This window comes from Gracilinanus agilis, chromosome 3 (genome assembly GCF_016433145.1).
Source record: "Gracilinanus agilis isolate LMUSP501 chromosome 3, AgileGrace, whole genome shotgun sequence".
NCBI classification, from domain to species: Eukaryota; Metazoa; Chordata; class Mammalia; order Didelphimorphia; family Didelphidae; genus Gracilinanus; species Gracilinanus agilis.
The window spans coordinates 666,286,580-666,295,471 of record NC_058132.1 but is presented as its reverse complement, the minus strand read 5'-3'; positions in this window follow the sequence as shown (position 1 = coordinate 666,295,471).

Sequence of the window (8,892 nt, the reverse complement as noted above, 5' to 3'; positions counted from 1 at the left end):
TTAATGCATGTTCCTCATTTTCTCAGATGAAGAAACAATGATAAGAGAGGCTATGTGGATTTCTGAAGGACACATAGATTCTAAATGAAAGAGGAAAGATTTGAATCTGGGTCTTTTTAAATCCAACACTCTTTCCACTCTAACCTTAAAATGACAGAGATATAGCAATTTGTTTTCATCTTTAGCATTACCACTACCTCCATTACAAAAAATAAGTGGGGATTAAACTAAATTATAATGTAATTGATCATGAAAAGTCTATTGATATTTTTGTTCTTATTAGCTGAATGTCATTTGTTGTTGATTGGATTGCAGGCCAGGAGGAGGAAAGAAATCAATAAAATGTACTTAGACATTTTTAAGAAAAAATGCAAGTAGGTGCAGTTCATTTAGTTTACTATGTTGACTTTGCTTTCAGAATTTTTTCTTAATCATTTAATACTATGTAAGGATGTCACCAAATATTAGTGTTCTAGGAAGGACTTGATTACTCTGAATATTTTATATAGAATATTTTATATTTATGTATGTATATGCATACTATAAGTATACCAATGTAAATAAGGACACAAAACATATATATGCATATATATATATATATATATATATATATATATACTTCTACACACATACATATACACACAACACATCCATACATGTTTAATTATAGTTAAATTGGATCTGGGAATTTTGCAACTAAAATATGTCTGTTCGAAGAAAGATCACAAAACCTGTTTTCTTTCTTTTTTTTGCTGGAGCCAAGAAATTCTAGTCTATTACCTGTGTTTATGCATTTCAATCTTTTTCTTAAACACATCATATATTTGGTGTGTTGCATAGCAGACGTTGCCATCACATTACTGAAGTTGAGATATTAATTGACTCGATATCCTTGAAACTGGCCATTTGAAGTGTAGGGAAACTCATTATGTTGGAGATGAAATTGAAAATATTGAAATTGTATATTAATATTGCTTTCAGTAAAGTGCATTCTTATTTAGAAAATGTTTCTGTTACCACCACTGCTACTAATGGAGGCAAATCTTTCAATAACATTGTGATTTATTATGAAGTGGAGCAGATGATTAAATCGACTGCAGTCTACACAATCAGCAAGAAGTTGTTCATTTGGAAGCTATCATGAACTCAGTTGAAGAGTGTTTAAACAAAAGACAAGTAGTGAGTTGCACATATATACAGCAAAGGATTCTGAGCATTTTTTTTATCATAATTTGGTATCCAAGTGACCTGAGTAAACCATATATTTGCCTCTGTGATTGACAGATATCCTGAAGTCATTTAAATGGTGCTAGTCATGCTATTTTCAGATGAAAAGATATAGGTGGAGGGGTCCAAGGGATTATTTTCCTCCTGGGCTTAGACCCAAAGTTTTGTTGATCTTATTCTTTGTTCTGTTTCTCTTTTACCACATATAATTCTTTTTATCAGTGCCTTCCAACTTCCAAAGGGTAAAAATTCAAATCTGTTTTATGAGAATTCAAAGTTCAAACTATCTGGCATCAATCAATATTCTCAGCTTCTTCTTAAATTTACTAAAGTGTGAAATGGAGTGCTTAGGGAGGACTAGCATCTTTGATGTGAGGATTTGCCAAGCCATTTTCAGGGTTGATCATCCACCTTTGGTATCTGCTGTCACTGTGGCTCCAAGAAGTTGTGGCATGGGTGGTAAATAAACACCTCAATAAAACTGTCTCAGTAGATGGGCTAAAACAGGTTGAGGGTAACCAATAGACCTCAAACCCATTGGTTAGTTGGGGGGAGTGTCTACCCCAAGAAAGTGAAGGCATCTCCAGCAGAATGGATAGATGAGAACAATTTGTTCCATTGGCCATGAAAGTAGCTGAAGCAGGCACTAGCAAGAGCTTGGAGCTTGGTTAGCTGTCAGAGAAGCAAAGCTCTCTCACTGCATCCTGGGCCACTGCCAGTCATCTTGACTTTTGTCCTGCCCTTGGACCTTGATGACTCTGGAAGAGAGAGCAAGGCCAATGGCTTTGTGCAACTTTGGCTCCCTTAAATCCAACTCACTAGCAAATCAAGACATCACCCTCTTGATGACATTAGTCTTCTTTGAAAACAAAGGATGAATAGCAACAATGTGTGCAATATTTTCCCCACGTAATCTTTGTTCAGATTAGACCAAACTCAGTATTCCCAAACTATTTATTCTTTCTTTCCCCTGTCCCTGCACCTTTGTTTACAACCATCCCCTGTGCTTAGAATACAGTGCAAGTATTTTAATTAATTAGCCAATTAATTATTTTGGTGGGTGGTTGGTTCTAAATGTAGACAAAACATTTCAATCTTACTATTTCTATGTTTATTGTATTACGGATTTTTTAAACATGTACTGCATCGATTGCTGTCATTTGTTTTTCTCAGCCTCATTCTTAAAGTCTAGCCTTTCCCTTGTGTCTGAGTTTTCAGGTCGCACTCACGAATTCACAAATGTGATAAAACTTGGAAAGATGTTGGAGGGATTGTGTTTAGTCTGCAACATTAACCCTCCCTTGGTGGAAAAATGGATTGACTTGATCATTATTGAAAACAATTTAGAATTGTTCTGGAAAAGTGACTGAAACTCATGTTCCCTTTGCTATAATATCCCTTCACTAGGTATGTTCTCAGCAAAATACAAAATCAGAAAAACCCTAATGTATACCAAAATATTCATATTAACATTTTTTATGCAAGGAAAAATTTAACTGGAAAAAGATAGTGCCCATTACTCAAGAAATAATTGACCAATTTTTATTCATAAGAGAATGTTATTATTCCATAAAGAACAACAGATATGAGAGAGATACAAGGAAACTTTGAAAGATGTACCTGAACTGATTTAAAGTGAGGAAATCAAAACTGAAAGACCAGTATGCATAATGACAGTAGGTGCGTAAATGAAAATAACACTAAAACACGAATGAACTCAGATTGATTTAAAAGATCAGTCTTGGTCCTAGAGGATAGATAATGAAACTTAGCCCCCTTCCCAGAACCCCCAATGGAGAGATGAGGTGAGGATCATGAGTAAAAATGTTACATTAAAATTAACAGAAATACTCACTATGTAACCCTCATCTGCTTATTTGTTTGTTTGTTTGTTTGTTTGTTTGTTTGTTTTAATTGGAATAAATGTCTTTGTTATTTTAAAACATTTATTAATATTCATTTTTAACATGGTTACATGATTCATGCTCCTACTTTCCCCTTCACCCCCCGCACACCCCTCACCCATGGCCGATGCACATTTCCACTGGTTTTTTAACCTGTGTCATTGATCAAGACCTATTTCCAGATTGTTGGTGGTTGCATTGGTGTGGTAGTTTCGAGTCCACACCCTCAATCATGTCCGCCCCGACATGATTGTGTCTCTGGGTCTGACTCTCTATCCACTGAGCCACCTAGCTGCCCTTCTGATATACTATTAACATCAACAAAGAGAGACAGAAATAAAATGTCACATTTTCTTTCAAGTATATAGGTAAAATTTCTTCTTAATGAATTTCATAATATAGACAGAGAGAAGAATGAATGGAGAAACATTCATAAATAAGTTCCTGTTTGTCAGGCCCTGTAAATAGTGGATATATAAATAAAACAAAAGTGAGAGTCCCTGCCTTCCTTTGAAAACCTGATATAGGTAAAGAGAGTCTATATTATGGGGGTGATGGCATCAGAAAAAAGTCTGTCTGGGCAATTACAGGGATGTTGAGCTGATTCTTAAGGCAGTCAATTGACAGAACCCTTCCAGGAATAATGGTAGATAAGTCACATTGTTTTTGATTACTGGATCCAGAGAACAGGGTTCAAAGATATTAGAGGAAGTGCTGGAAAATGTGCACAACAGGACGTAAAATATCATGGCTGGAGAAGACAACTTTATGGAAAGTGCAACATTCTCTGCTCTGGAGTTCTCTCTGAGGGAGGTTAGATAAAGTAGGCTTTGAGAATTTGTGCCCATAAGCCAAAACAGCCTGGTCCTAAGGAAAGAGTTCCAGAACTGAATGGATTAACTTTTCCTGGGTTTGGGGGAAATCTCTTCTGGTGATCCAGTCCAGAAGTGTTGTACAGGTAGGGGAAAATAAGGCATTTAAATCATTTATCCAGCTTTTACTAAGTGTTTTACATTTATCTCTCATTTGATTCTTATAACAGTCTTGGGAAGTAGGTGTTATTGTTGTCATTTTATAGATGAGAAAACTGAGGCAAATGGAGGTTAAGTGATTTGCCTAAGATCACATAGCTAATAGGTATCCATGATTAAATTTGAACTCAAGTCTTCCTGACTCTAACGCTTCTGCTTTATTCTAAGTGCCACCTAGGTACAAGAGAGACAGGAAGCTCAACAGGAGAGATGACTGGATGTTATACGAAACGTCATTTTATTTTCATGGAATTGTGTTTAAAAATAATACTTTTCTGGATAATACAGATATAGAAGTGAAATAATTTTCTGTAAAAAAAGTATTATGCAACTTCCTAAATTCAACCCAACTTCTTTTTTCTGTATCTTATTCAATTCTGGAACTATTTTTATTTTTAATAATAATTATTATTTTATTATCTAAAAATACTTTTCTGGAAAATATATTCTTAGTCTAAAAACTTATTCAATTTCAACTCAATCAAATGAAACAGATATTTGTTAAGTGTTTAAAAATGTGTCTGGAACTATGCCAAGTGCCAGGACAGAAAAGTAAAAATAAAGAAATCATCAAGGATTTTACTTTCTACCAGGAAGATATAATATGGACAATGATGAATAAATTCAAAGCATGTACAAAAGAGCTTCAAGTGGGAGAGGGAAGAAACCTCTTGGAGGGACCAGGAAAGTTATTTGGGGATTGACACCTGCACTATGCTTTGAAGGGGAGCTAGGGATTTGAAGAGGTATGAATGAGGAGGAAAGTTGAAATAGTTGATGTCCCAATTTAAACGAGTTTGTAAATGAAAAGAACTCTTTTGAATCAAGTGCAAAAAGGAGATAAATGTTACATGTCCTTCTTCTTCTTTCTCTTTTAATCTTTAGCTTATGTTCCTTCCTTCCTTCCTTCCTTCCTTCCTTCCTTCCTTNTTCCTTCCTTCCTTCCTACTTTCCTTCTTTCCTTCCTTCCTTCCTTCCTTCCTAACTTCCTTCCTTCCTTCTTTCCTTCCTTCCTTCCTTCCTCCCCATCTCCTCTCTCTGCCTCTTGCATCTCTTTGTGTCTCGGTTCCTGTCTCTCTGTCTCTCATCCTTTTATGAGTTTTGTTTTGCTGGTTAATTTGGCAGGAAATAAAGGTAAGTTTTCTCTGCGGGATTGGTATATTTAAGGTGGAAAAGGTGGAAAGGAATGGAAGGATAGTTGTCATTTGATTAAAATTACATGATGGGTGTTAAGGTTTTTAAGTATTTAAAATTATTAAAGACATGTTAGATGACATAATTTTACAAGACGAAAAAAGGATGTGAAGTACTCAACTATAGTCTGACTGAACTATACAAATATTACTGAAATAGGTTATTAGAGAAATTAACAGTTGCATGATGAAGGATTACAAAAACCTTTTTTGAGAGTTGAGAAATGCTGATGTGGATGCCCAGCTGTTGTTAGGAATGATTATCTAGCAAGAGTCAAAGGAAAATCAAAGGAGAATAGTGAAGGGCTCCTGCAGTGGGAGTACTGAAACAGTTATATATAGAGAGACCTGGCCACATAATGCTAGAGTAGTCTTTTATTCAGTTTTAGGCATCCCGCCAGGGTAAATCTGAAAACTGCTGAAAAGTTTTCAGATGTGGCAACCATTGACAATTCTGGTGACTATTATGGGCACAAATAATAAAGTCAGAAGGAATATGGAAACCAATTTTAAGGACTATTATACATTGGACAAGAAACCTAAGAAAATAACAGCACAAGTGGTGTTTTGAAATTATGAATCAGCAAACTACCTCTGTGATTTTTTGATCTGAGGTTTGAAGAAAGAACTGTAATATGAATCAAGAGAATGACATAATATCAAAGGATCACTGCATTATTCTGAGTTTGGAAGTCTTTCAATGTTCTTTTCTTTTTCATAGCATTTTTACTCATGTATATAGAATGAAAGATGGTTAGTACATGACACCTGGTAATAGTAACCTGCCATAACATGGTGCTTGAGATCAGGTCCAGTTCAAGGTAATTTGTTATTGAGAGTGCAAAGAGGTTTCCAGTGTAGACCTACCAGAGCAGGGACCCTGAGGCCAGTCTTGTATTAGTATTCGTTTTAAGTTATTCCATAAAAAAATAGTTTAATTGACTTGTAACCTTAGTTTAGTATTTTCTACAAAGATTAATCGAATTATAATGGCACATGTCTTTCCTGATAAAGAAATGACCTACAATTATTCATTATTAAATATATATGTGCAAGTTTTAGCCCCATCAAAACTGATGCTTCAGCTTAATTAACTTTGATTTATGAACTTGCTAGGCAATAACTGCATGAGTGGGCAGATATTTAGGCAGTTAGGCTTCTCAATATTACCCTGAAATAGAAAATAAGTGAATGCTTTATTCCTCATACTTGTGCCATCCCTTCCAATTCTGAGTAATGAACATTTTCCATAAGTCATACAATGTTGGAACTTTTTGTTACATGAAGCCCTATTCTAGAGAGAGACCAATCATTGCAACTCCCATATCTATAGCTCTTTAAAACCTGCAAAGCTACCTGAATTCATTATCAGACCTGCTGTATGTCACCTGCTGTGGGGATGGGGACTATTATCATTCCCATTTTTCAGCTGAGGCTACTGAGCCCCAGAGAGGTTAAATGAGTGGCCCGGCATCAAACAGCTAATAAATGTTTACATTCAGATTGAGACACTAGTTATCTTGACTCTCTTACTCTCTACCCAATCCCATTTCCTCTGTCATTTCATTTTGAAAAATTGAAGTAGCTATTAGGATTTTGAAGACAATTTACTGCGGATTAAAAGATTTATTGAGTATGATTAAATCATTCTTAAAAAATTCAAAGGATCTTAGTATTTGGGGTAGAGATATTGGACCTCTGATTTCATGATTATTGATCATTCCTAGATGAAGAAATTTCTTCTTACAGTCAGCTCCTAATGGCACTAAACATTGAAAAGTTAAATCACCTTCCTAGGACTGCACAGCCGGTAGGGATGACTTTTTATCTATTATGTCCCATTGACTATCTTAGAGAATTAAATCTTTTAAAGGAAGGTAATCTAGCCTCAGTCACTAGCTGGGTCTTTATACCCAAGAGGAGCATAGGATTCTATTTGTAGCTGTAAAGTCAAGACCAGCTTTGTACCAAGAGAAGTCATTATCAGTTCTATTGTGAGAGATTCTGGAACTTGTATCTTTTCTTAGCACAGGACTCCTTTTAAATCATGTCTACACTAGAAAAAGCCTTCTTCTAGAGCAGGCCACAGCTCACAAAGGACTTCAATAATACAAGCAAATGGCCCCTGGGTATCTTTCAGGTCTTAGCCTGTCTTATGTCAACCCCTAAAAGTAACACACAGAGCTGCTATTTAAAAACACAAAAGCCTCCTTGATCTTATTTTCGCCAGTTTAGAAAGGAGACAGACATTTATAAACCTGGCCCTCTGGGGACTGGAATTTATCCCTCCCTAATCTCTAGAGCAAACTGCTCTCCCTACGCCTTCAGAGAGAGGGATAGAGAGAAGGCTTGTGGTCTCGTGAAAGGATGCATGACCTATAAAGGGAATGTTACCCACTGAGTTCCCAGGAAAAGGTTTCTGGTAGTTTTTAAAAATTCACATTAAAGATACCATAAGAACATTTTTGTTCCATTAAGTTATTGGTTATGGGCAGCAAATTTTTTTCATTTTCAGCTGGAACATGGTATTGTTCCAGGTCTTAGTGAAACTATGGGAAGTTAATAAAAAACATGTTTTATGTTTCTTTGCCAGCTTTCACAATGGCGATGAGATGCTGGCTCTTCACAGCCTGGTCTGTCTAACCTTCCCAATCTACTTCTTTTTTTTTTTTTATTCTTTTAGAAAAATTTTTCATAGTTACATGATTCTTGTTATTACTTTCCCCTTCACCCCCCTTCACCCTGTAAAAAGGAAATTGGAAGAAACCATCTAAAAATGTATATATTTCTATGGACAAGGGAAATGTATCAAAACTACATTTCCCGTGATCCAACATGGTCCAACTGGTTTCCGTTTCCGACGTCTTGACGCAGGGGAGCGCTTAAATCTCCCGGGTTAGGAGGGAGTGCTCTCTTTTTTGGCGAGTAGGCGCTTGGCTAGGAGACAGTATGGAGGCGGCAGTTTTGAATGCTTACAAGCGCGTGGTCTGATAACTTTATCTATCAACATGGCTTTAATTAAAATACTAATTTATATATTTATACCAGCCTTAATCATTTTTCATTCTTATAAATATGGCAACCAGAAGTTTGGAAATAGAATTTTCAATTTTCTAGATAGTCTAAGAGGAAAAAGCCATGCGGCTCTGGGACCCAGAGTCTCAGAAGCAAATCTTCCAGATAGCCTAACGATAGCCATGCCTGCTTTTTGGCCTGGCTCAGCTCTTTTGAGCACTTTTTTAAAAAAGGAAAGTGACTTTCCTTGCCATGCTTTTGCTAAAAGCAAGAGCACGTTTTTGCCTCCAGTGGGACTCAGCCGGCCAGTCCAGCCCAAGCCACCTTGGGAGGGAGGTCAGGCCAGCCGATTCGGGCTTTTGGCTTTAAACTAAAATGCCGGAGCCCAGCCAATGTGCTGCTGCTGCTGCTGCTGCTGCTGCTGCTGCTGATCCTGACCACTTCCAGCCTTCAACCCCGAGCTCCAGAACCTGAGATTTCCGGGAAGGAACCCAGACCTGCCGCCTTTGCTGAGATCGAGAC